Genomic DNA, 19,947 nt, shown 5'->3' on the forward strand with positions numbered 1-19,947 from the left:
AACGAGAAGGTGTATGATAGTAGCAGCCCCAGGCCCTATTGCTCTGCCATGCACGGGCATTCGTTCTTTCTGAGTCTCTTTATTAGTGAAATAAACAAGATAAGTGTGTGAGAATAGTGCCAGTGTTCCCTCTGGCCCTAAAGCTCATCAGTGCAGACGTCCCCACACCATCCCTGGTGCTCGGGGAATTTTACCAAACTTGGCCCCTGGCACACATTAGACCTACTAGCTTTTCCATTTTCCTTTCTCACTCTTTCTCAGGTCAGCTGACACTCCAGTGAAATCTGTTGTGGCACCAGTTTCCGTTAATTCTTCTTTGTGAGACTTTTCCAGAAGTACTTCTTGAACACCCACGCAAAGCTCTGGTGGTGGTTGGTTCAGACAGAAACGTGAGAGGGTCCACGATGCTCAGAATCCAAAAGACTTGAGCTCAGACGCTGTTGATCAACCTGAGAAGCACTGAGAAAATCGTATCAAAAGGAAAACAGTGAATTAAAGGGCCAGGGAGGGTGTTTATTGTCTCCTGGGAGAAATGGGCCGCATAAACTGATTCAGGAAAATACGGCTTACAGTCATTAAACGGATATGTCGTGAACAGTATGACTGATTCCTATACGCCAGAGAAGTAGCCGGGCTAATCTCTTAGGAGAAGAGCGACTACTTATTCACTTGACAAGATCCTACACTTTGTTGTAGCACATGGGGGGATGATTACAAGCCAGACTATTATAAGAAATATAGCATACATGAAATTCAAAAGTAAAATGGAAATATTTGTCAATGGTTTGAGTAAATGGAAAATAAAATAGAAACCCAAGCAGAAGTCAAATCGTCAGATTTGCAGAATTGACTCTCCTATTTGAGAAATAATCTGTGGCATTTCTAAAGGACACGGGGCTCAGATGGCTCTGTGGTGTAGTTCATTTTGGCACTTTGGTGATTTTTGTGTTTGACAAAATGTGTTTGGTTGTTCCAGAGTACCAAACCGTCACCTAAATTTGTTCCACTTACATGCTTTCAAGACCATCCCCATGGAAAAGAAATGCAAAAAAGCAAAGTGGCTCTCTGGGGAGGCCTTACAAATAGCTGTGAAAAGAAGAGAGGCGAAAAGCAAAGGAGAAAAGGAAAGATATAAGCATCTGAATGCAGAGTTCCAAAGAATAGCAAGAAGAGATAAGAAAGCCTTCCTCAGTGATCAATGCAAAGAAATAGAGGAAAACAACAGAATGGGAAAGACTAGAGATCTCTTCAAGAAAATTAGAGATACCAAGGGAACATTTCACGCAAAGATGGGCTCGATAAAGGACAGAAATGGTATGGACCTAACAGAAGCAGAAGATATTAAGAAGAGGTGGCAAGAATACACAGAAAAACTGTACAGAAAGGATCTTCACAACCCAAATAATCACGATGGTGTGATCACTCACCTAGAGCCAGACATTCTGGAATGTGAAGTCAAGTGGGCCTTAGAAAGCATCACTACGAGCAAAGCTAGTGGAGGTGATGGAATTCCAGTGGAGCTATTTCCAATCCTTAAAGATGATGCTGTGAAAGTGCTGCACTCAATATGCCAGCAAATTTGGAAAACTCAGCAGTGGCCACAGGACTGGAAAAGGTCAGTTTTCATTCCAATCCCAAAGAAAGGCAATGCCAGAGAATGCTCTAACTACTGCACAATTGCATTCATCTCACATGCTAGTAAAGTAATGCTCGAAATTCTCCAAGCCAGGCTTCAGCAATACGTGAACCATGAACTTCCTGATGTTCAAGCTTGTTTTAGAAAAGGCAGAGGAACCAGAGATCAAATTGCCAACATCTGTTGGATCATGGAAAAAGCAAGAGAGTTCCAGAAAAACATCTATTTCTGCTTTACTGACTATGCCAAAGCCTTTGACTGTGTGGATCACAATAAACTGTGGAAAATTCTGAGAGAGATGGGAATACCAGACCACCTAACCTGCCTCTTGAGAAACATATATGCAGGTCAGGAAGCAACAGTTAGAACTGGACATGGAACAACCGACTGCTTCCAAATAGGAAAAGGAGTATGTCAAGTCTGTATATTGTCACCCTGCTTCTTTAACTTCTATGCAGAGTACATCATGAGAAACGCTGGGCTGGAAGAAGCACAAGCTGGAATCAAGATTGCTGGGAGAAATATCAATAACCTCAGATATGCAGATGACACCACCCTTATGACAGAAAGTGAAGAGGAACTAAAAAGCCTCTTGATGAAAGTGAAAGTGGAGAGTGAAAAAGTTGGCTTAAAGCTCAACATTCAGAAAACGAAGATCATGGCATCTGGTCCCATCACTTCATGGGAAATAGATGGGGAAACAGTGGAAACAGTGTCAGACTTTATTTTGGGGGACTCCAAAATCACTGCAGGTGGTGACTGCAGCCATGAAATTGAAAGACACTTACTCCTTGGAAGGAGAGTTATGACCAACCTAGATAGCATATTCAAAAGCAGAGACATTACTTTGCCAACTAAGGTCCGTCTAGTCAAGGCTATGGTTTTTCCTGTGGTCATGTATGGATGTGAGAGTTGGACTATGAAGAAGGCAGAGCGCTGAAGAATTGATGCTTTTGAACTGTGGTGTTGGAGAAGACTCTTGAGAGTCCCTTGGACTGCAAGGAGATCCAACCAGTGTATTCTAAAGGAGATCAGTCCTGAGTGTTCTTTGGAAAGAATGATGCTAAAGCTGAAACTCTAGTACTTTGTCCACCTCATGCGAAGAGTTGACTCATTGGAAAAGACTCTGATGCTGGGAGGGATTGGGGGCAGGAGGAGAAAGGGACGACAGAGGATGAGATGGCTGGATGGCATCACGAACTCGATGGACATGAGTCTGAGTGAACTCTGGGAGATGGTGATAGACAGGGAGGCCTGGCGTGCTGCGATTCATGGGGTCGCAAAGAGTCAGACACGCCTGAGCAACTGAACTGACCTACATGCTTTCAGGCTTCCCTGGTGGCTTAGAGGGTGAAGTGTCTGCCTACAATCCAGGAGACTCGGGTTCGATCCCTGGGTTGGGAAGATCCCCTGGAGAAGGAAATGGCAACCCACTCCAGTATTCTAGCCTGGAGAATCCCATGGACAGTGGAGCCTGGCAGGCTGCAGTCCACGGGGTCACAAAGAGCCGGACACGACTGAGTGACTTCACTTTCACTTTCTTTCTACGTGCTTTCAGTCTTTTCTGTATCACAGTATTTTTTGTTTTGTTTTGTTTTCCTTTTGAAATATCCGCTATGCATTGGCTATGCGAAAATACATCAAAACATAACATAACGTGGTCTTCCCCCTCAGAGGAGAGAGACAGAGGCATCGTGGAAGGAAAAGCATGAGCTGAGAGCAGTGGGGAAAGTAAAGTGGGGACTAAGGTCACTGTCTGTTTCTGGCAACGTTTAATTCAAGGAAGCTCACCCATAGTCGATAGCTATTTGATGTTCTAAGTTGGAGTCACATATTCAGCCAAGCTGCTGCGGGGAGGGCCGAGCACACAGGAAGAGACTAGCAGTTGTGAAGGGTCTCGCGCACGGAGTGCCTCAGAAGCCCTCGGTGAACGAATCAAATAGAGTGAGTAAACCCAGGGCAGCGTTTGGAAGGCTAGCCATTGTTTGTAAAATCAGATGCTTTGGCACTAGTTGGATAGGTGTGTGTGTGTGTGTGCGTGTGCAAATCACATGAAAGTTACTAATGTTGATCTAGTTGGCAGTATTTCATTACGTAGAATAAATAAGGTATAAGCAAATATTGTATATTAATGCATATATGTGGAACCCAGAAAAATGGTACAGATGATCTTGTTTGCAAAACAGAACTAGAGATACAGAGGTAGAGAACAAATGTATGGATACCAAGAGGGAAGGGGGATGGGATGAGTTGGGAGACTGGGGTTGACTCAACACAACGCTATCGATACTACGCATGAAACAGACGACTGAGGAGAGCCCGCTCTACAGCCCAGGGAGCTCTGCTCAGTGCTCTGCAGGGACCTAAATGGGAAGGAAATCCGAGAAAGAGGGGATATACGTGTACACGTAGCTGATCCACTTTGCTGCACAGCAGGAACTAACGGAACATTGTAAAGCAAATATGCTCCAATCGAAATTTTTTAAAAATGTTGTTTCGGGGAGGAAATTTTACTTTATAATTTTGTAGTGTTGAGAGTAGGGGAAGAAAGCTTTGCCCACTTAGTCACGCCTAGCCGATCGCTGCACCATCCCTGTTTCATACATGATAGAGTGCACGTGTAAATCGTAACGGCATTGCGGAAAGCAAATGCGAACAAACAACGCAGGAAAAGGGGAAAGTAGAACTTTAAAACTCCGTTCCCTAGTAGAGTGAACAGATGCTCTGCTGCCGGTTACAATTTTCAGCGGCATTTACCCTGCACCTCTGCGCTTCAGGGGCTTCCCTGGCAGCTTGGCAGGTGAAGAATCCACCTGCGATGTGGGAGACCTGGGTTCGATCCCCGGGTTGGGAAGCTCCCCTGGAGAAGGAAAAGGCTGCCCACTCCAGTGTTCTGGCCTGGAGAATTCCATGGACTGTGTAGTCCACGGGGTCGCAAAGAGTCGGGCACAACTGAGACCTTCACTTCACTCCGTTCACTTCTGCAATTCAGAAAGGCGGCTCTAATAATGAGATTGCAGCGACGACCTTTGTCTGCTCCTGTTGCTCAGCCACTAAGCCTTGTCCGACTCTGCGACCCTATGTCTGCTCTCCCCATAGCTATAAACTGAGCTGAAAGTGCCCATCAGCTCAGAGGACAGGACTCACTGCTGACCAAACATTGCTGCATTGCCTGTGACGGAGATGCGTGCCTTTAAAACGAGTACCACTTTGCCACTCATGAACACACTGTTTATGAACACCGCAGAAGACTTGAAACACGACTCATTGATTTTGTGGATGGCTATGATACTACAACCTAAAGATTAGCTGAGCCTTTTTCTGTGTTTGTTAAATTACAGTGTAATCAATCTTTTGAGCAAGCTGACTGGCTGCTTCTTAAGTTGTCGTCTTCATTGGCAGCATCCGTGGAATATAATCATTGGATTTACAATCCTGACGATTCAAGTTTAGTTACCTTCTTATTTCAGAGGTGCTAGAGTGAAGCTTTTATCCCTTACATTAAGTCAGGATTGTTATTTTTTAAAACTTTTGGTAAGTATGAAGTTTTGTTTCTGCCAACACTAGCCCTATTAATTCATGAACGCCTTAATTCTGCTGAAGTTGAGACAAGCCAGTGTTCATATACCAGGTTATGCCACTTGGCCTGATACGATTAGTAAACTACCGCCCACCTTGCACTTTCAAGTGTCCTGGTTTATATGAAAAAGCGCACAGTCATATTGGGGATACATGAAATAGAAGGGCTATAGCAGTCCTTAACTTTCAGGTTAGAGTTACATCAAGTCCCACGTGTAAAGCATTCCTGTGAAGTCCGAGGAGTGTTCACTGGACTACACAGAGGTTGGTTCTTTGCTCTCAGGCAGCACTGATAGTAAAGAACCTCCCTGCCCATGCAGGACGCACAAGAGACACAGGTTCTATCCCTGGGTCAGGAAGATCCCCCTGCAGGAGAAAAATGGCAACCCACTCCAGTATTCTTGCCTGAAAAATTCCATGGACAGAGGAGCCTGGCAGAATACAGTCCATGGGGTTGCAAAGAGTCAGACAGGACTGAGCGACTTAGCACACAGCGCGATACTGCTAGTAGAACTCGGTAGTACTTAGTAGTTAAACATGGACATTATCTTAACGTTGTGTTAGGTGGTATTCATACCCATGTTTTTTTCAGATGGTCATCTTATTTTAGTGTTTCCTTATTTGGCTGGGCTGCGTCTTGGTTGCAACAGGCAGCGTCTTTAGCTGTGGCGTGTGGACTCTAGCTCCCTGACCGGAGGTCGAACCTGGCCCCTGCATTGGAAACTTGGAGTCTTAGACGTTGGACCGCCAGGGACGGCCCTCAGATGAGAATGTTGAAGCACAGAAAGTCCGATAATCTGTGTAAGGTTGCACAGTTCATCGCTAGTAGAGGTGGGAGTTGTCCAGCACTTCAGGTTAACTGTCTTCTTTCAGAGACATGTTCTCACTTCTCCGCGGTGAATGCAGGGGCTTCCTCGCCGGCAATTACGAGGACACGCTAATGACTGGTCTGTGACAGGTGCTCCACCGAAGAAGCTCAGGGGCACAACCCAGGCACCCCCAGCTTTCAGATGGATTGATTCTGGCTCTAACTGGCTGGATCTTCTCTAACCATCCCAGCAACCTCTCTGCAGTTCAGAGCTGGAAGGGAGAGGGTCTTTGGTCAGAGCAGTGTCGGAAGAAAGAGGTGGATTTATAACGACGATGTCATTTGGGACTCCTGGGAGGCCCTTACTTGGAGGAGGAGGCTTCTCCGGTGGCTCAGTGGTAAAGAATCTGCCTACAATGCAGTAGCCTGGATTTGATCCCTCGGTGGGGAAGACTCCCTGGAGGAGGGCATGGCAACCCACTCCAGTGCTCTTGCCTGGAGAATCCCATGGACAGAGGAGCCTCACAGGCTACAGTCCATAGAGTCACAGAGTCAGACACGACTGAAGCGACTCAGCTTGCAAGCTCTCACGCTCTTGGAAGAGAAACCTGGGCAGCTGGGCTGAACCTCTTCAACACAGCAGCCCCTCGAGCACCTAATTAGGCTTCCCCGTCTACCTGAGCAGACAGGCCCAGGCGACCCCTCAGCCTGGAGAGAGGCCTGCCACTGGCAGATCGTATTTGTCACACACGGCACGCCTGCTAGAAACAGCCCGCTGGTGTCCACTGTGCAATCAGGCATTTTCAGGCCTGACAGTTGCAAATGAGCAGGTCAGACAGAGTGAGTGATTCCTTCAAAGGTACCTGCCTCCTTTCCCCGTGAGAGTGAAAGAACCGCTAATCATTTGTTACCTCGCCTTTCCACCCCAGTGAATAGACAGAGGCTGAAACAATTTTCTTCATTCTGTATAGGTATCACCCTGCCTGCTCCTTATATTTTTATTTTGTATATTTTTGCTCAAAATCAGAAGGACAAGAGTTATGCAGAGACAAGCTCTTTAAAATAGGATTCTACCCCCAGTTCTCCTGGAATGTCATTCATAACATTTGTTTACAGATGTCATGTAGGAAGACAACACTTTCTCCTTCTCAAAGATATGACTGATGCAGATGGAAATAGCATCCTGTATTTATCTGAGTTATTCCTTTATTTTTTTCTTTCTTTCAAAATATCTTCACATGACAAATCTCAGGTTTTATTAGCAGCTGCCCTTTCTGAAGAGTAAGGCATTTTAATGTTGAAAATGAAAGATTGGGGGATAAAGTAGCCTGACTCAGGAGGACACAGATGTGGGGCTAGAGGCAGTCTTCTGTCCCTACACCCGGAAATTAGATATGGTCTTTATTACCATTAGATTCATCTCTGAGCAACAGAAAAATGAAAGCAGTGCTGGTTTAAACAAGATAGAAATTTATTTGTCTGTTAAATTCACTTTTCTCTCGCATCAAAGTCAAGAGGGACGACCTGTGTTCTGTCTGTCTGGGTCTTATATTCCATTTCCAGGATCACAGAAGGTCCAGGATGGCTGCTCTAGCTCCAGCCATCATAAAAGCCTTCCTGCTGGCAGGTATGAAAAAGGAGAGGAGAGTCTCGCATGCTGTATTTCCTCAAGGACACTGCTTCAAGACTTTCACTCTGTATTTATGGCATACCAGTCTGTGGCAGCACCTGAAATAGAAGCCAGATTTCCAGACTCCTATTCCAAGCTTTTCCCAACAGTGTGTCTGCTACCCTTGGCATTGTCATCAGATTTTTCCTTTTGAAGGAAGACACTCAGATCTGTGTTTCAGCCCTTCTTTTGTCTTTGTCAGTAGAAGGTGGATTCTTCTCATGGATGCCTGGATAAAGAAAGGTGGTCATTTCAGTTCAACCTGTAGGTACTTTTATTCGCTAATTTGTTCCATAATAGTCATTTAGGGTGAACCTGAGTTTACTTTCTGCAATAGTCTTCTTCCTTAACGTAAAGTCTGCTGACAATTAGGTTATTCCACAAACGTCTTCTATACTTTTACTGGAAAATAGCTATTGTCATCAAATCTCTGTTGATGAAATCATGCAGACAATTTAACCTTGATTCAGCTCTCACCATTGTGACTAAAGTGATAGCCCGCAGAACTATGAACAATACTGCTCTTTTGAGAAGTAACTGCTGATTTACTAATAAGCTATGGCACTGGAATGAGACAAACAACATGTTTCACTGACCAGTGAATTTCATAATCCGTTAATGGTTCAGGACTTTTGAAGATATCTTATTTTGATACAATTTAATATTCTGAAAAATAGTGATATTTAATCTGTAAGTTGGCTTATTTCTAAACAAGTTGATAGCCAAAATTACATTTCAAGTATTTCAGTGATTTTCTTTTCATAGCCTATCTGTGAAATGGTGTCCATATCTTGCAAATAAAAAACTTTATTGAAGAAGAGTATTTTAGAGATAAAAATCACAAGGCTCATGATTTTATGTTAATATAAAATAAACATCTGTCAAAGACTTTATTTAGCTCACAAATTAAGGTGAGATCCAGTAAGATCTGAAGAGAAGGGTAAAAAAAAAAAAGTATGTAGCTGATCACAGTACTGAAATGAATTTGCTGAGAAATATTTGACAGCGTTAAATACAGAAAGAAGTGCTTTTTGCTATTTGGTAAGATTGCCATATAATAAGCTGTTTAAAAGTCTAAACATGGTGCTGTGGAGACACATACAAATTGTTCCCCGTAAGAGGAATGAACATTTAAAAGATTTTTAGAAGCTGTCTGAGCCATCCATTAATCAAAGACAAAATTGGGTGATCTCAGATCCTGTGATGAAAACTAAGTGAAATTTAGAGCCACTCCTGTCATCTTTGAAACGTAGATCCTTTCCAAGTAATTTCCAAGCTGAGACCATTATTTGTTGGAAGGGACTTGTCGATGTAATTACCCAAGCTGTAAGAGTGGGTCTTGCGGTGTCATTTCATCATAATTTGAAGCCCACAGAATTTAATCGCCCACTGTTCTGCATCCATCCACTTCCCCATCTCCTCCCCCAGACAAGCCAGTTCTGTTTCCCAAGCAAATGCCTCCCGATACCCTCCAGCGTAAAGAGCACCGGTCCCTGGTTCATTCTTGAAAGGGGGAAGGGAAGCATCGCCTGCAGCCCTAGTTTATCCTCGTTCTCAGGATCCTGCAGGAAGTGGTCAGGCTGTCCTGCCACAGACAGGGAGCTGCAGGTTTGGATCAGGAGGGCTATGTGAGCCCTTGAGCCAGACGGAACCAGTCTACACCTCACTTCGTGCTGCAGATGAAGCTGGGCCTGCCCCAGACCTCAGGGTCAAGTCTCAGAGTCTCAGCATCATGCTGTCTGGGTTGTGTACTCGCTGGTGGGGACCATGAGTGCTGTTAGCATTTAAGGAGTGGATTTAGAAAAGCTTGCTCTCTTAAAAGACAGATTTGAGCCCACATTGCCTCCTTGTGACATTTTTGTGATGTAAACCAGAAAAAACCCAGAATACAAAAAAAAAAAAATTTTTTTTTTTTTTTCAATTTTTTAGAACCCTTTGGCTACTTCAGACCTAAACACACAAGTTAAAAAGCAGCTCTCCCCCAGAGCTTCTGGACAGATGACCTAGGGTTAGAGTTAGGGTTAGAGTAATGGAGGCAGATTCTTTACCGTCTGAGCCATCAGGGGCTTCCCTGGTGGCTCAGACGGTAAAGAATCCATCTACAATGACCTCAAGAATCTGCCTGCAATGCAGGAGACCCCAGGTCGATTCCTGGGTTAGGAAGATACGCTGGAGAAGGGATAGGCTACCCACTTCAGTATTCTTGGGCTTTCCTTGTGGCTCAGCTGGTAAAGAATCTGCCTGAAACGCAGGAAACCTGGGTTCGACCCCTGAGTTGGGAAGATCCCCTGGAGAAGGGAAAGGCTACCCACACCGGTATTCTAGCCTGGAGAATTCCACAGACTATACAGTCCATGGGGCCGCACAGAGTCGGACACGACTGAAGTGACTCAGCAGCAGCAGCAGCAGCAACCCTAAGTCATCTGGCCCCTGGTGGCTCAGTGATAAAGAACCTGCCCACAGTGCAGGAGACATGGGTTCAATCCCAGGGTTGGGAACATCCCCTGGAGAAGGGAATTGACTACCCACTCCAGTATTCTCCCTTGGAGAATTCCATGGACAGAGAACCCTGGTGGGCTACAGTCCATGGGGTCACGGAGTCACAAAGAGTCGGACGTGACTGAAGCAGATACTTTGCTCTTTTTCTTTTAGGGTTAGGGCTTCACATATAGCTGTGCCTTTTCACAGTCTCTCCCCGTTTCAGTTCTTGCAGACAGTTGCGTAGCGCTGCCCGTGCTGTGCCGTGGATCCCTGGGGATCATCTGTTTGGATCAGAGCAGCCTGCATTTGGGTTTGGGTTTGGTTTCGGTTGGCAGCACTCAGTGCTGTGTGCTTCCTCGACGAGGCGGTTCGCTGCTGCTGGTTGCTCTCCTGTGGTAGCAGCTCCAGCTGTTCGGCGCCTTAGCTCATTAGGGGCTGCACAATGGTGACAGTCCAGCTCCATCAGCCTTTTCCACTTAATAGCTGGAATACTCCCACAGCATGAAACTTCCCCTTATCTATAATTCGGTTGCCCAGTGATACAGCTGGTATAAGAAAGAAGGGAAATTTTCTCAATGCTTCCTTTTTTCTTTACCAGTTTTTCAGTAGTGTGTTGATTTATAAGCATCTTCTAATGATGACCACTTGCATTAGCTGTTTCTTTTTGAAATATCATTCTAAGTTCATGAATGTACGGAGCGTTAATGAGCTTCAGTCTGGTGCAGTACGCTCTTAGCTGATGGGAGCCCGTTTTGCCGAAAGTTTTCACTTTCGTCTCAGGTTCAAAGGATTTGTTAACAAAATAAACGGTTTGTTTTATACAAATAGATAGTACAGATATTTATTAGAGAATTATCTAGCTTACTTTCAATACACTAACATTGGAAGGAAAGAGAAATAGAAAAAGCAGAGGACACATCACCAAATTGGGTTTTTGACCAACATCCAGGCTTAAACAGCCCTGGGAAGTCCTGCGCCACAGCACATCAGAGCCCCAACTAGGAAAAGGCCCCAGGCAGCACGTCCGCTCCTCGTGTGAGACTTCAGAGACTGGAGCTCACGGTTCCTGCTTATAATCAGTCCCGGGACACAAACTTACATCATCATCCACCTGTGAACAAATCGCTGCCCTGGTTTCATGTTAATGCTGTTTGTTGTGTAAACCTTGGCCTGTTGTTAAGCATGGGACTCGGTTGGCCAGGCGCCCCCCCAGGGGCTCAGGGATCTCAAGATTCCCCCTCCATCTTATCTATGCAAGTCTTGCCCTCCCAGCCGGCAGTCACTCACAGGCACTCCGAGTAGGGGCAGCAGCATCCAGGCAGGTTAGAAGTAAGGTCAGAGAGCTGTTCTTTGTCTCTGAAGCCTGAACAAGGCTATGTATTTAATTTCCTTAACAGAGCCTTTTGAAGTTGGTTTCTGAGCCATTTGTCATGGTCCTAACAGAATTTGATAGCTTCCCTGACAACTTCCTTGGTTTCCAGGGGCTTCCCAGTTGGCACAGGTGGTAAAGAACCCGCCTGCCAGTGCAAGAGACTTGGGTTCGATCCCTGGGTCAGAAAGATCCCCTGGAGGAGGGCATGGCCACCCACTCCAGTGTTCTCGCCTGGAGAATATCGTGGACAGGGGAGCCTGGCGGGTACAGTCCATGGGGTCACAGGGTCGCACACGACTGAAACGACTCAGCACAACAACATGCTGTGTATGATTTGAATATACATGAACAGAAATAAATTATATCTGAGAAAAAAGGCAATAACTGGAAAGGACATTGTTTCTATCAGCATTGTTTAAAACTGAAAGAAGATAATCATGAGAAAAATCAAATCTACTACATTTATTATGTACGCTAATTGTTTCAGTAATTAAAAGCTATTTCTATGCATTGATTCTTTGTGATATTGATATAATCAGGATTAATATGCTCCTCAAATCCAATCAGCATATACAAATTGTACTTGGCAAAGACAACTAAATTATCTCAGTTTTTAAGAAATCTATTGCACCATAAAATGCCATACATTTTTAACATTTTCACCATGGATAAGACTTTCAAAAACTGCTAATAATGTAGTATTATTAGGCAAAAGTATGCAAAACATAAAATTAGCTTATATATTATCCTGTAGCTCAAACACTAAAAAATCTGCTTGCAATGCAGGAGGCCAGGGTTCAGTCCCTTGGTCGGGAAGATCCCCTGGAGAAGGGAATGGCAACCCACTCCAGCATTCTTGCCTGGAGAATCCCATGGACAGAGGAGCCTGGCGGGCTACAATTTGTGGGGTCGCAAAGAGTCGGACATGACTGAGCAATTAACACACACACACACGTTATACTCAAAGTGAAGGACTGAATTTTATCTTATTTTTGGCTGAGCACGTAAAATAATTTGTTGCATTGCTATATATTTTTGTATCACAATTTGGGGAAACAAAATAAAAAATAACCATCTCTGGTAGCTACCAATGCAACTTTATTTCTTTAACCTTTCTAGCTTTGAAGAATTCCTAAAGCACACAGGACAACTAAGTTGCTGATTTAAATGCAAAGCACTGGGTAGTTAGCATGTGAAGAACCAGCCAGTGGGTGGGTGCTCATGTGTGAGATTTTCTTTGGGAAGCCTTTTGCTAAGAACCTCCGTGTGTTTCTTGGCGTCCCTGTTGAGCATGGCTTTTTGTTTTGCCCGTATCCTCAAGGCATTCAGGTGCACTCCTGTTACTGGATGTAAGATGTAACTCCTTCTGTAACAGAGCTGGGAGTGAAACAGCTGTAACAGAATCTCACAAAGAGGCACAAAAGGTATAAGTCGAGAAAACCACCCCACCCCACAGCCATCTTTCTTTCGGCCCAGAGCGCTCCGTCTTGTCCCAGGAGTCCTGCCTATTGTTCCTCAAGCATCTTCGATGTCTGGTGACTCCGACTCGAGATGGGATGAATTTGTTAAGTGCATCACACATTGTTTAGCAGCTACTTTCATAAAGTCGTTATGCTAAGAGTTAGAAAAATCGAATAGGTGTGGGCTCTGCCCTTGAGAATTATGACGCTAGTGGGAGAGACGAGTGTTAGTAGCAAGTAAGCAGTGTGCTGTGGTGAGCACAGAGCAGGGTGAACGAGGTGAGGGCCAGCAGACAGGGAGGGCTTTCTGCCCTGCAGAGGCACGAGAAACTTCCCGAAGGGGAGATGGACCCTGGCAGGGCCGGGCGAAGGGCACTGCATCAGGAAGCCTCAGAGAGGAGTGGCAGGCAGCACTTGTTCAGATGCTTAATGGGGATGGTGGGAAACTTGAAACGAGAAGAGAAACCCAGGCCAGGATATGACTAAGAAGTTTGGCCAAAGTAGTCTTGGCCAAGCAGCCAGGGAAAAAAGTTTTGAAAAGCAAGTGTGACCTGGTCCAGATAGGACAGAGGGCCCCACTGGGAGGCCCTGCAGCAGCGCAGGTGGGGGTGACGGCTGCCCAGCCCTGGGCAGGACCATTGGAAGTGACGCACGAGAGAGGCAGGGTGAGCAGGAGGCGGGGAGAGTGTTGGGAGGGTGAAAGTGTTTGTTGCTCAGTCATGTCCAGTTCTTTGCGACCCCATGGCTCCTCTGTCCATGGGATTCTCCAGGCATTCTCTGGAGTGGGTTGCCATTTCCTTCCCTGGGGGATCTTCCTGACCCAGGGATTGAACCCTTGTCTCCTGCATTGCTGGCAGATTCTTTATCATCTGAGCCACCAGGGAAGCCCAGAATGAGGGACAAACAGGAGTCACAGGCTGGGGAGGGCAACCTAGGAGTGGGAGGTAAGAACTATTTGCGACCCCATGGACTGTAGCCTACCTGGCTCCTCTGTCCATGGGATTCTCCAGGCAATAGCACTGGAGTGGATTGCCATTTCCTTCTCCAGGGGATCTTCCCTACCCAGGGATTGAACCCAGGTCTCCCAAATTGTAGACAGACGCTTTACCGTCTGAGCCACCAGGGAAGGCCTTAAGATGGGCTTAGGGCTCTATTAATATCGTACTGCTGCTGCTGCTAAGTCACTTCAGTCGTGTCCGACTCTGTGTGACCCCATAGACGGCAGCCCACCAGGCTCCCCCGTCCCTGGGACTCTCCAGGCAAGAACACCGGAGTGGGTTGCCATTTCCTTCTCTAATGCATGAAAGTGAAAAGTGAAGTGAAGTCGCTCAGTCGTGTCCGACTCTTCGCGACCCCATGGACTGCAGCCCACCAGGCTCCTCTGCCCATGGGATTTTCCAGGCGAGAGTACTGAAGTGGGGTGCCATTGCCCTCTCCGATTAATACTGTATAACACCGGGAATACAATTGATACTTCGTAGTTAACTGTAAATGGAATGTAACCTTTAAAATTGTATAAAATTTTTTAAATAATAAAAATTTAAAATTCCAATAAAAACATTTATTAATGGAATGTAAACAGTTCTTTCAGGGAAAATTTTTTTAATTTTTATTTTTACTTTATTTTGTTTTACAATATTGTGTTGGTTTTGCCATATAGTGACATGAATCAGCCACAGGTGTACATGAGTTCCCAATCCTGAACCCCTCTCCCACCTCCCACCCCAAGGGGCTGGTGCACGGGGATGATCCAGAAAAATTTTTTAAGAAAGGAGACAAAGGTGACTCCAAATCCTTTTCTGAAATATTGTTGACAGCTGACATACACCAAGGGCTCACCTTGAGCCTGGCATTGTTTAAAACACATTGTGTGTGTTACGTATATCCTCTCATTGACTCCATGTGAGCAATAGCAGGTGCATACTGTTACTTCACCTATCCTATCACGCAAAAGAGAAGTTATCTTTAAAAAGCATTGTTAGGGAGAGAAAAATAAAAACTTTTATTTTGCGAAATAAAACTTGTAAGTCTTCAGGAAGATAGGAAATTTCTACACCTGCATTAATTTAATAAAATAGTCAAAAATTGTATAAAGCACTATTTGGGAGATCTGCAGGAGAGAATTACTCAAAACATCATTCTGCTAGAAAATTTCAATACTTAAGGAAAGACTTAGCACACAAAAAATTAGCTAAGTGAGAGTCAATTTAATGAGACAAGTAACATGCTTAATTTATGACCACATATAGAACCCCCTGCATTTACAATTAGAGAATAATGTGTTCTCTCCAGAAACCCTTCCAAAAGTGGGCCGTGTGTCAGTCCATAAACCAGTCTCAACAAATTTCAAAGAATTAATAATGCAGATTTTTCTGACAACTGGTAGTAAATAAGGGTGCTTTGCATACATTTGCAGACTGGAAGTTCTCAGTAACAGGTTGAAGACAAAGTCTCGACAGAAACTGAAAATGCACAGTGCTAAGCAGTAGTGAAAATACTATTCTACTCATTAAAAGTTACAAACTCAAAGAAGTAATTAAGAACGTTTATAGAGGTTGTGATTTTATTAGAAAAGAAGAAATGCTGAAATTAACAAGCTCAGTGTCAAACTTAAAAGTTAAGAAAAGGAGAGTGATGAGGTAAGGTAGAACTGGAAGTAATGAAACTGGAAGTATAGGTACAGTATTTTCTCCATCTGACCCATGAACCACACATGTGTGAAGAGAAGCCAGCAGATCTACTGAAGACAAAATAACTGAGCTAAGAGTGGAGCTGCTCTCCGGAAAGACAAAGTTGGCCATCCGGGTTTAGCAAAGAAATTACCTGCTATAGCAAAGGAGACAACAGTCACTGGAGAATATCAACAAAACCCAGGAAAAGTTGGGCTGTAAAGAAAGCTGAGCACCAAAAAATTGATGCTTTCAAACTATGGTGCTGGAGAAAAGTCTTGAGTTCCTTGGACTGCAAGAAGATCAAGCCAGTCGTTCCTAAAGGAAATCAACCCTGAATATTCATTGGAAGGACTGCTGATGAAGCTGAAACTGCAATCCTTTGTCCACCTGATGTGAAGAGCTAACTCACTGGATAAGACCCTGATGCTGGGAAAGATTGAGGGCAGGAGGAGAAGGGGACAACAGAGGATGAGATGGTTGGGTGGCATCACCGACTCAATGAACATGAGTTTGAGCAGCTCTGGGAGTTGGTGATGGACAGGGAGGCCTGGCGTGCTGCAGTCCATGGGGTCACAAAGAGTCAGACATGACTTAGTCACTGAACAACAACAAAACCCAGTGTCCAGAACTCAATTCATGGCGTCTAGGAAATAATGAAAAATTACCTTAGGTACAAAGAACCAAGAAAGAATGGAAGACACTCTCTACATAAAAGTAATTGAATCTGATCGTGAAATGAACCTTATTTTGGAACTGAGAGACAAGGATTTTGTAAGGTTCTTTAATTGTCCCCAATGAGTTAACATGATCGTGTTTTTAATAAATGAAAATCCCAAAGGAAAACCTCAGCAGAAAAATAGAAATAATAAAAAGAACTGAATGGACATTCCTAAACAGAACACAAATTCTAAAATTTTTAAATTCACTGTGTGGATTTGATAGTCAAACAGTTGTCACAGAGCAAAGACAAAGTGACTTTGATGAGAGATCAATAGAAATGATTCCAATAGAAATGATTCAGGGTGAACAGAGAGGAAAAAATTCTTTAATGATCAGAGCTTCAGAGGCTGTTAGATAACATCAGGGTGCCCAGTATATGGGAAATTGGAATACCAGAAGGAGAGGAGACAGATAAAGGAGTGGACAAATTGTCTGGAAAATAAGCAGCTGAAGATTTGGTGAAGATGTAGATTTGGAGATACAAGACGCTCATTAAACATCAAACAAACATGAAGCAGGCCCCCTCTAAAGCGCATCGGCCTCAAGCCGCTGAAAACCACAGACAGCAAAGAAGCCTGGAAAGCAGCGAAAGAGCACAGAAATGACATGCAGGGAGAGAATTCAGGGCACAGTTGGCTCCTCATTAGAAAGCGTCGTGACAGAAGAGGGGGGACAGAACTTCCACTGAAAGAGAAGAAACTAACCTAGACACCTGTGTTACGAGAAAGGCCTTTCAAAAATGAAGGCTAAAGGAACAGACTTTTAGACAAAGAGTTAGAAGAATTGGTTGCCAGCAATTCATATAATCAGAAATCCCAAAGAAAAGTCTTTAAGAAGTAGGAAAATGATATCTGATGGAAACTCATATTTTTGATAAAATTATTACCATCAGTAATGGTAAATAGTGGATAAATGTGAAGGACAATGTTTTTCCTTTTTTTTTTTTTTTTGCTTTTTCTTCTTAATGTTTTTATAAGCTATGATATTGTTATAAACAATACTTATAACATTGTCTTGTGGAATGTATCAAGTATTGATGAAACACACACAACAGTTACCACAGGATGAGACTGTATATGCACCTGAAACCTGAGAGGTTTCAACAGTGTATTTTATGAGAAGTAGCACATGATTAACCCTTGGTAGATGCTGCAAAGTTGAGTACATATTAAAATCTCTAGGACAACCACCAAAAAGAAAAAAAAAAAAGCAAAGAAATACAGCTAAAAATAGGAAAAATTAAATTTAAAAATTATTCAAACAATAAAGTGGAAATAAGGAAACAGGAAAGAGGAAAACGAGAAGCAGAGAAGTAGAAAACAAACACACACACCCCCGAAAAGAAATTCTAGACCAAACTCATCATATCAAAAATTTCATTAAATGTACATCCGGTACATTTACCAGGATAGACCATGTCTGGGGCCACAGAGATGTCTTAATGAGCTTTAAAAGGCTAAAATCATGTGCAGAATATTCTTTGATCCAGTGAATTTAAAAATCTGTAAAAAATAAGAAGACCAGAATACATATTTGGAAATTAACATATTTCTCAATAATTACTGGGCCAAGCAGATTTTACAGGGAAAATTAGAAGTAATTTGAAGTGAATAATAACATAATTCAGCATATCAAAATTTGTCAGATGTAAGTAATACGATGCATGAAGAAGTTTTAGCTTTAATAGCCTTACTAAAAGGAAGGAAAATGAAACCAAAATTCTAAGCTTCCATCTTAACAGACTAGAAGAAGAAGAGAAACTAAAGGCAAAGCAGATAGAAGAAAGGGATAAAAAAGAAAAGGGTGTAATTCTGTGGAGCCCGATTTTAAAGGCGTAGCAGTGATAACACCTCTGGAATCAGTCCTGTCCGCACAGTGCTTCCATTTATCAGCTAATTGCTGTGTGAAATGCCTCTGCCTCCACACTGGCTCAGCGTCACCCCCTGCACCCAGAAAGGTAGTATTCTTTCTTTTTCAAAAAAATTTGAGTATAGCTAGTTTACAGTATTGTTAGTTTCAGGTGTACAGAAAAGTGAATCAACCACGCACATACCTATATCCACGCTTTTTTTTGGTTCTTTTCCCATTTAGGTTATTACGAAGTTTTGAGTAGAGCTGCTTGTGCTATCGAGTAGGTCCTTATTCGCTGTCTTCATTTATGTAGAGTAGTGCACGTACGTCAATCCCAGTCTCCAAATTATTATTTCTTCTTCCCATTGTGTGCTCTGCCTCCTGTCCACCTACTATTTTTTCAGAAAGTTTCAGTTCAGTTCAGTTGTGTCCAACTCTTTGCGACCCCATGGACTGCAGCACTCAAGTCCATCTCCAACTCCCGGAGTTTACTCAAACTCATATCCATCGAGTCGGTGAAGCCATCCAAACATCTCATCCTCTGTTGTCCCCTTCTCCTCCTGCCCTCAATCTTTCCCTGCATCAGGGTGTTTTCAAATGAGTCAGCTCTTTGCATCAGGTAGCCAGAGTATTGGAGTTTCAGCTTCAACATCAGTCCTTCCAGTGAACACTCAGGACTGATTTCCTTTAGGATGGACTGGTTGCACCTTTTCATTTATATAGTATGTGTACACAGCACACAGACACAGACCCCCATGCCTACATGCCTGTACACTCACACACACACACAGACACACACACACACCTCTACATGCGTACGATTCAGTGAAATTGCTCTATTAATTTTTTAATATTTAACTGGAGGATAACTGCCTTACAATATTGTGTTGACTTCTGCCACACAGCAATGTAAATCAGCCGCAAGTACACACATGACCCCTCCCTCCTGATCCTCCCCACCCCCATCCCATCCCACTCCTCTAGGGAGTCACAGAGCACCAGGCTGAGTTCCGTGCGCCCGTTTAGCAGCTTCCCACTGGCTGGCTGTTTTACACATGGCAGCATATGTGTGTCAATTCATGTGTATTACCTCTCGGTTCATCCCACCCCCTCCTTCCCCGGCTGGGTCCAAAGTCTGTTCTCTGTCTGTGTCTCTATCCCTGCCCTGGAAATCAGTTCATCAGTTCCATTTCTAAGGGGATATTTGGAATCTCAGTTGATTTACAAAGGACCAGTGTCACTGAAGATACAACGTATCGAGGCGGAGATACACATAGGGCTGCTGCTGCTGCTAAGTCGCTTCGGTCGTGTCCGACTCTGTGCGACCCCATAGACGGCAGCCCACTGGGCTCCCCCGTCCCTGGGATTCTCCCAAACTGCCAGTTCCTCCAGACGTAGCCAAGGGATCTGTGGGCCAAATGAAAGCAGTCCTGCAGGATGCAGATGTGGGTTTGCGCATGGGCACATGTAGATTTCACCCTAACGTGGGCACATGTAGATTTCACCCTAACGTTTCAGACGCAGGGAATCAAGCCCTTTAGTACCAGCCACCTTCCAACTCTTGGGGTAGAAGGTTCCATAATCTGCTCATCTGTGTGTCCCACTCCAAAAAATTCTAGAATGTTCTAAAGGTGGTGTGTACTTGCACAAGTAGAGAGGAGAAACGATTCAGAGAGAGGCTTCACGTGCAGTTATATGG

The 19,947-nt window shown here is 44.0% G+C and overlaps 1 protein-coding gene across 2 annotated transcripts in view; it reads left to right on the forward strand.

Annotated features, from left to right (window-relative positions):
- The window catches only part of DPP6 (dipeptidyl peptidase like 6), an 814,558-nt gene that overhangs the window by 502,051 nt on the left and 292,560 nt on the right, over nt 1–19,947 (forward strand). The gene's annotated exons all lie outside the window — the stretch shown is intronic.

This window comes from Ovis canadensis, chromosome 4, assembly GCF_042477335.2.
Source record: "Ovis canadensis isolate MfBH-ARS-UI-01 breed Bighorn chromosome 4, ARS-UI_OviCan_v2, whole genome shotgun sequence".
Lineage (NCBI taxonomy): Eukaryota > Metazoa > Chordata > Mammalia > Artiodactyla > Bovidae > Ovis > Ovis canadensis.